Source organism: Sapajus apella, unplaced genomic scaffold, assembly GCF_009761245.1.
Source record: "Sapajus apella isolate SASKATOON/1434 unplaced genomic scaffold, GSC_monkey_1.0 scaffold278, whole genome shotgun sequence".
Lineage (NCBI taxonomy): Eukaryota > Metazoa > Chordata > Mammalia > Primates > Cebidae > Sapajus > Sapajus apella.
This window is the reverse complement of record NW_022437218.1, coordinates 84,251-91,853: the sequence shown is the minus strand read 5'-3', so window position 1 is coordinate 91,853 and position 7,603 is coordinate 84,251. Positions and strand designations below refer to the sequence as shown.

At 45.2% G+C, this 7,603-nt stretch overlaps 1 pseudogene across 1 annotated transcript; it reads left to right on the top strand.

Annotated features, from left to right (window-relative positions):
* Nucleotides 1-2,328: 2,328 nt before the first annotated feature.
* Nucleotides 2,329-3,456, top strand: LOC116545500 (annotated as a pseudogene). Its single transcript, XR_004266333.1, has 2 exons — nt 2,329-2,776; nt 2,849-3,456. The product of XR_004266333.1 is annotated as a dehydrodolichyl diphosphate synthase complex subunit NUS1-like (transcript).
* Nucleotides 3,457-7,603: the final 4,147 nt, after the last annotated feature.

The window sequence follows — 7,603 nt, the reverse complement described above, 5'->3', positions numbered from 1 at the left end:
GCCCAGTCCCTGGGTGGCCTGGGCCACCTGACACATGGCCCTTCACAGTCTATACAGCACCTGGACCTCCACTGTGAGGTGGCCCACGCAGGCTGGAGCACCCATTTTACAGATGAGAAAGTTGAGATTCAGACAGAAAAGGCAGCTCTCCTTTGCACTCATAGGCAAGAAGTGGCAGGATGAGCCCAAAAGTCAGGGTTGAAGACCCTGGCCCAGCACTTTCCCTGTAGGACACTGCGAAGGCTCTCACCCCAGCTCAGGTCAGCTTCTGATGGATTGGGCACAGAATGCCAGTTACATAGAAGCCTAGAGCTGGAGTGCCGGGACTGATTTTTTTGAGTGCCTGTGCCAGATCTGGTACCCAGGGCTTCATCCAGTTGGTCTCTATAAAACCTCTCTCGAGCCTTAGGGCTGGGCGCAGTGGCTTATGCCTGTAATCCCAGCACTTTGGGAGGCTTAGGTGGGTGGATCCTTTGAGATCAGGAGTTCAAGACCAGCCTGGCCAACACAGTAAAACCCCGTCTCTACTAGAAAATACAAAAATTAGCCAGCCATGGTGGCAGACACCTGTAGTCTCGCTGCTCGGGAGGCTGAGGCAGGAGGATTACTTGAAACTGGGAGGCAGAGGTTGCAGTGAGCCGAGATTGCACCACTGCACTCAACCCTGGGCGACAGAGTGAGACAGAGTTTTGATGTTGTTACCCAGATCGAGTGCAGTGGCGCGATCTCGACTCACTACAACCTCGGTCTCCTGGGTTCAAGTTATACTCCTGCCTCAGCCTGCCTAGTAGCTGGGATTACAGGCATGTGCCACCATGCCCAGCTAATTCTGTATTTTTAGTAGAGGTGGGGTTTTACCATGTTGGTCAGGCTAGTCTCGAACTCCTGACCTCAGGTTATCCACATGCCTTGGCCTCCCAAAGTGCTGGGATTACAGGTGTGAGTCACCACGCTGGGCAAAAGAAGCCCTCTCTTTAGTCTTGTGTGGCTATGCTATTTTGTAGGGAAATGGGTGCTAATATTCTCTTTCTGCAGTTGAGGAAACTGAGACTCAGAGAAGCTAACACTTGTCCAAAGGCTGCAACTGCCCGCAGCTGTCTGTTCTCGAAGCCTATTATCTTTCCACTCTGAAGGTGTGGTCACACTGCCCTGTCACTGACCAGATACAAACCACCAGTGGGTGCCTCCTTGTACCAGGCTCATGGTAAGCACTGACAATCGATGTGGGCTCACACACAGCCTTTGTCCTTGAGGGGCTGAGCAGTGGATGCATCCAGAAACAGCCCAAGGCATGGGCTAGGCACAGTTCCCAGGGGGCCTGGAGAGAGAAGCTCTGGTTGCTGGGGGTGTGGGAGCCATCCAGGGCACCAATGAGCTGGGCCCACCAGAGCAGGAGGAACTCTGAAAGGCAGTACACAGCCCATCTTGGTCACAGTCATTGGGAGGCCAAGCTCCGTGAGTGATCAGGAGGCAGGGCCTGAGCTGAGAGAGGCTCTTGGGGTCAGGCAGCAGGATTGGGGGCCTCCAGCCAGAGTAGAGTAGTCATTTCAAAGGCATGTGGAACCTCCCTCGAGGCTTGGGCCTCCACATGGGCGCTGCAGCTTTGCCTTCCTTTTGGGGACTGGATGGAAGACCTGTGCTGCTATCTACAGAGGCAATGACAGAGGCCACTGCTGGGCACGGTGAGAGGCCAGTATGTGCTCTGTCTTGGACTCCTACCCCACGAGTCCTTGGAAAACCAGAGACTGCCACCTTCTGGTCTTCATGGGTGGAGCCAAGGTTGCATGCCAAGAGGACAGAGGGCAGTGGTTTCTTTGGCCACCGGAGTTCCATTCCCTCTGGGTCAGTTTTGGCTCCTAGGATCTGCCCTGTGAGCTCACAGAAAAGTATGGACTCCAGCAAGCTGCAGCCCAAGCTGCCCTGGCAGATTCCAGCTGAGATGGGGCCAACTGCTCCCCCTGGCCGGTCCTTTCCACCAGGGTGCTGGTGGCCATTAGGTGACAAAGCCCAGACACAAGCTGAGCTGGGAGTAAAGTTCCTTAGGACATGGGTGCTGCAGTGAGTTATGACTGCACAATTGGACCGCAGCCAGTGTAATAGAGTGAGATCGCGTCGCTATAAACATTAAAAATAAATAAGTAGAAAAGCCCTAAATAAGTGTTCAGACAGGAGGAGGAAGATGGCGGCGGGGGCGAGGTGAAGTGTTGGCAGTGGAAAGGGGTTTGGGCGTGGGGGGCGGGGGTCGCGAGGCGATGGCCAGCTCCTGCCGCAGGAAAGGATAAAAAGCCGTCACGCCGCGGAAGCGGGCGGGAGGGAGAGAGGGTGCCCGAGCGCCACAAGAGTATGACGCGGGTGTACGAGTTGGTGTGGCGGATGCTGCACGCGCTGCCCTGTCTGCACCGCACGCTCACCTCCCGGCTCCGCGTTCGGTTCAGCACCTGGAACTGCATCGGGCAGCGCTGCAGGCGCGCCGCCTCTGCCGCGGTCCTAGCGCCGCTGGGCTTCACGCAAGACCCAAGCGATTGGCAGGAACCGCCGTTACCACAGGCACCCGCGCGGGGGGGGGGGGGGGGGGGGGGTCGTGCCTGGCCGTCGCCCACCACCGGCTGCGCTGGAGCGAGAACTGCCGTTCCCTGGAGAAGCTGCCTGTGCGCATGGGCCTGGTGTTCACTGAGGTGGAGCAGGAGCCCAGCTTCTCGGATATTGCAAGCCTCGTGGTGTGGTGCATGGCCGTGGGCATCTACTACATTCACGTCTACGACTACCAAGAGACAGGGTCTTGCTATGTTGCCCAGGCTAGCCTGTAATTTCTGGCCTCAAGTGTTCCTCCTGCCTTGGCCTCCCAAAGAGCTGGGATTACAGGCATTTTCAAAAGAAATAATTCCAGATTGATGGATGAAATTTTAAAACAACAGCAAGAACTTCTTGGCCTAGATTGTTCAAAATATTCACCAGAGTTTGCAAATAGTAATGACAAAGATGATCAAGTTTCAAATTGCCATTTGGCAGTGAAGGTGCTGTCCCTGACAGATGGAAAAGCAGATACTGTGAGAACTGCTCAGGACTTTTGCCAGTTAGTAGCCTAGAAGCAAAAGAGACCCACAAATTTGGATGTAGATATGTTAGGCAGTTTACTTAGTTCAAATGGTTGTCCTGATGCTGATTTAGTATTGAAGTTTGGTCCTGTGGACAGCACATTAGGCTTTCTTCCCTGGCACATCAGATTGACTGAGATTGTCTCTTTGCCTTCCCACCTAAACATCAGTTATGAAGACATTTTCTCTGCCCTTCGTCAACATGCAGCCTGTGAACAGCGTCTGGGAAAGTAGTGGTCATAGGTTTCATAATTTGATTTTAGGCTTATAGAGGAAAGGACCCAAGTGACTCTGATGTTTACAAAGCACCTATGAAACCCTGTACACACCTAGTTCGTAATCCTCATAATTTATCAGCAAATACAAAAAAGTGTCTTACTTGAGATTGTGTGTGTGTGTGTGTGTGTGTGCATGTGCGCACATGTGCACGTTTGTATGTGTGGAAATAAACTTATAAATGGGGACATATTGGAAAAGGAAATACATAAATCTACAACTTTGAGCAAATAGCAGCGATGTTTTAGGAACTGGAATGTGACACTTTAACGTCTTCAGCCTCATCTACTTCCCTGTTTTTGTGGGGAGAAGAGGGCCTGATAGAACTTTTCTGATTGTGTTTGATGGGAGGGGAATAATTTTTGTTCAGTCCTTCTTAGTGACCAAACTTTAATTTTTAAGAATAATATATTGACTTACTGAATTGAATCATTCTGAGTTTAAAGGAGCTCCAGAGGAATGGAGTTCTGTGTTGCTCATGTGTTAAGAGCTTGCTCACCTTCAGAGAGAGCAGAGGGAATACCTATCTTCAGATATCCGTTCATTTTCATCTCTTTATTATAGTCAAACAGTGTGACTTGAGAGTGTTGCTCTGGTGTCTGCATTCTGGGTTATAAAGATTATTTGAAAAATAACTCTTACTACATTGAAATGTAGACTTTAAAAAATTTAAATATTGGATTAGGCAGTCAAAAAAAGCAAACAAGCATAAAAGGTGAATACACTGTAATCTTAAAAGTAAAGATGGAGAACTCATTATAAAAGGAACGAAAGTTTTGATTTCCTTTTTTGTTTGATGGGCAGCATGCCATATTATGCCCAAAGTTGGTTTAAAAAATATTTCCATCAACTATTTTTATTTAAAATAAGCATTTGAGGGAGGTCACCAAGGCAGCTTTTTTCCTCAAAAGTAACCTGTTCCTCTTTGGAATAGCACGTTTTAGGGCCATGGTTAATACCTGAGATTTTTACTCAGTAAGTCCTGATGATTACTGTGTGTAAAAGGATTGAAGGCCTCTGTTGGGAATAAAATATTACCAAAGTCTATAAAAATAAATTTTCCATGTTCTCTTTCATGACAGAGAGCAGCACTGGTTCTGTTATTTTTAAAATGAATAATTGATTTCTTGATAGGTGTCTAATATTTCTTCCCTCACTGCTGATTCTTCGATAGAAACCATTCTTTATATTTGATAGACTGTTTTCAGAAAACCCTTATCAAGAAGTGTATAATAGTTATCTAAAACCGTACATTTAGAATGAAGCAGTTTAATGGATTTGAAAAGCATGGTCTACAATTCCTTGTCAAATTCTGAAGCTATGAAGGATAAATGTTTCAACTTTAGATTACGAAGCCCCATTTATGATTTTTAAAATACACTTGAAATAAAAATGATTAAACTTAAAAAAATAAAAAATAAATGTTCAGACACATACAAGTTATTATTATTATTTTTTATTTTAGATGAAATCTTGCTCTCTTGCCTAGCCTGGAGAGCAGTGGCACAATCTCAACACATTGCAACTTTTGCCTGCTGGATTCAAATGATTCTCCTGCTTCAGCCTCCTGAGTACCTGGGATTACAGGCACCCACCACCATGCCCAGCTCATTTTTAGTAGAGACAGGTTTCACCATGTTGGCCAGGCTGGTCTCAAACTCATAAACTCATATCTGCCCGCCTCAGCCTCCCAAAGTGCTGGTATTACAGCCATGAGCCACAGCACCTGGCCACATACAAGCTCTCATATGCAGGATTTTAAATTCAAAATGGTGACACATATTTAATGCTCAACAGAAGGGAGTTGGTGAACTTTTCCTGGAAAGGACCAGACAGTAAATATCTTAGTTGTTGTGGTCCATATGGTCTCTGATACCACAACAGAACTCTCCTGCTCTCATGACAAAGCAGTGGTGGACAGGATGTAACTGAATAAATACGCCTGTGTTCCATTCAAACTTTATTTGTGGATACTGAAATTTGAATTTCATATAAATTTCTCACATAGCTCATACAATAATATTCTTCTTTTGATTTTTTTCCACCATGTTATGGGGTAAAAATCATTCTTACCTTGCAGGCTGTACAAAAACTGGCAGCAAGTTATTGTCTATAGTTTTCTGTATAGAGTGACTAATCATTTTCAAAAAAAAAGTAAAGAAATATTTTATAGTTTCATAAGTGGGTATAACATATGTTTTGGTTTGCTGTATAACAAATTACCCCAACACTTAGTGGTTTAAAGCAATAACCATCTTAAATCTCATTATCCTATAAGTTGACTGTGCTCAGCTGGGAAGCTCTTCTGATTTATGTGATGTTGGTTGGGGATGCAGGCATCAGGGGGCTCCAGTGGGCTGGAATATCCAAGGCGGCCCATCCACATGATTGGCAGCTCATGTTGGATGTTGCCTGGGACTTTATTTTATTTATTTTTTATTTTATTTATTTATTTATTTTTATTGCATTTTAGGTTTTGGGGTACATGTGAAGAACATGCAAAATTATTGCACAGGTACACACATGGCAGTGTGATTTGCTGCCTTCCTCCCCTTCACCTATATCTGGCATTTCTTCCTATGCTATCTCTCCCCACCTCCCCACCCCCCGTCTCTCCTCCATTTCCCCCCAACAGACCCCATTGTGTAGTGCTCCCCTCCCTGTGTCCATGTGTTCTCATTGTTCAACACCCGCCTATGAGTGAGAACATGTGGTGTTTGATTTTCTGCTCTTGTGTCAGTTTGCTGAGAATTATGGTTTCCAGGTTCATCCATGTCCCTACAAAGGACACGAGCTCATCATTTTTGATGGCTGCATAATATTCCATGGTGTATATGTATCACATTTTCCCTGTCCAGTCTATCATCAATGGGCATTTGGGTTGGTTCCAGGTCTTTGCTATTGTAAAAAGTGCTGCAATGAACATTCGTGTGCATGTGACCTTATAGTAGAACGATTTATCATCCTTTGGATATATACCCAGTAATGGGCTTGCTGGGTCAAATGGAATTTCTATTTCTAGGTCCTTGAGGAATTGCCACACTGTCTTCCACAATAGTTGAACTAATTTACACTCCCACCAACAGTGTAAAAGTGTTCCTATTTCTCCACGTGCTCTCCAGCATCTGTTGTCTCCAGATTTTTTAATGATCACCATTCTAACTGGCATGAGATGGTATCTCAATGTAGTTTTGATTTGCATTTCTCTAATGACCGTGATGATGAGCATTTTTTCATACGTTTGTTGGCTTCATGTATGTCTTCTTTTGTAAAGTGTCTGTTCATATCCTTCACCCACTTTTGAATAGGCTTGTTTGTTTTTTTCTTGTAGATCTGTTTTAGTTCTTTATAAATTCTGGATATCAGCCTTTTGTCTGATGGGTAGACTGCAAAAATTTTTTCCCATTCTGTTGGTTGCTGATTCACTCTAATGACTGTTTCTTTTGCCATGCAGAAGCTGTGGAGTTTGATTAGGTCCCATTTGTCTATTTTGGCTTTTGTTGCCAATGCTTTTAGTGTTTTGGTCATGAAGTCCTTGCCTACGCCTATGTCCTGAATGGTTTTGCCTAGATTTCTTCTAGGGTTTTTATGGTGTTAGGTCTTATGTTTAAGTCTTTAATCCATCTGGAGTTAATTTTAGTGTAAGGTGTCAGGAAGGGGTCCAGTTTCTGCTTTCTGCACATGGCCAGCCAGTTTTCCCAACACCATTTATTAAACAGGGAATCCCTTCCCCATTGCTTGTTTTTGTCAGGTTTGTCAAAGACCGGATGGTGATAGATATGTTGTGTTGCCTTGAGGCCTCTGTATTGTTCCATTGGTCTATATCTCTGTTTTGGTACCAGTACCATGCTGTTTTGATTACTGTAGCCTTGTAGTATAGCTTGAAGTCCAGTAGTGTGATGCCTCCTGCTTTGTTCGTTTTGCTTAGAATTGACTTGGCTATGTGGGCTCTCTTTTGGTTCCATATGAAGTTTAAGGTGCTTTTTTCCAGTTCTGTGAAGAAGGTCATTGGTAGCTTGATGGGGATAGCATTGAATCTGTAAATTACTTTGGGCAGTATGGCCATTTTCACGATATTGATTCTTCCTAACCATGAACATGGAATGTTTCTCCATCTGTTTGTGTCCTCTCTTATTTCGTTGAACAGTGGCTTGTAGTTCTCCTTGAAGAGGTCCTTTACGTTCCTTGTTAGTTGTATTCCTAGGTATTTTATTCTCTTTGTGGCAATTGTG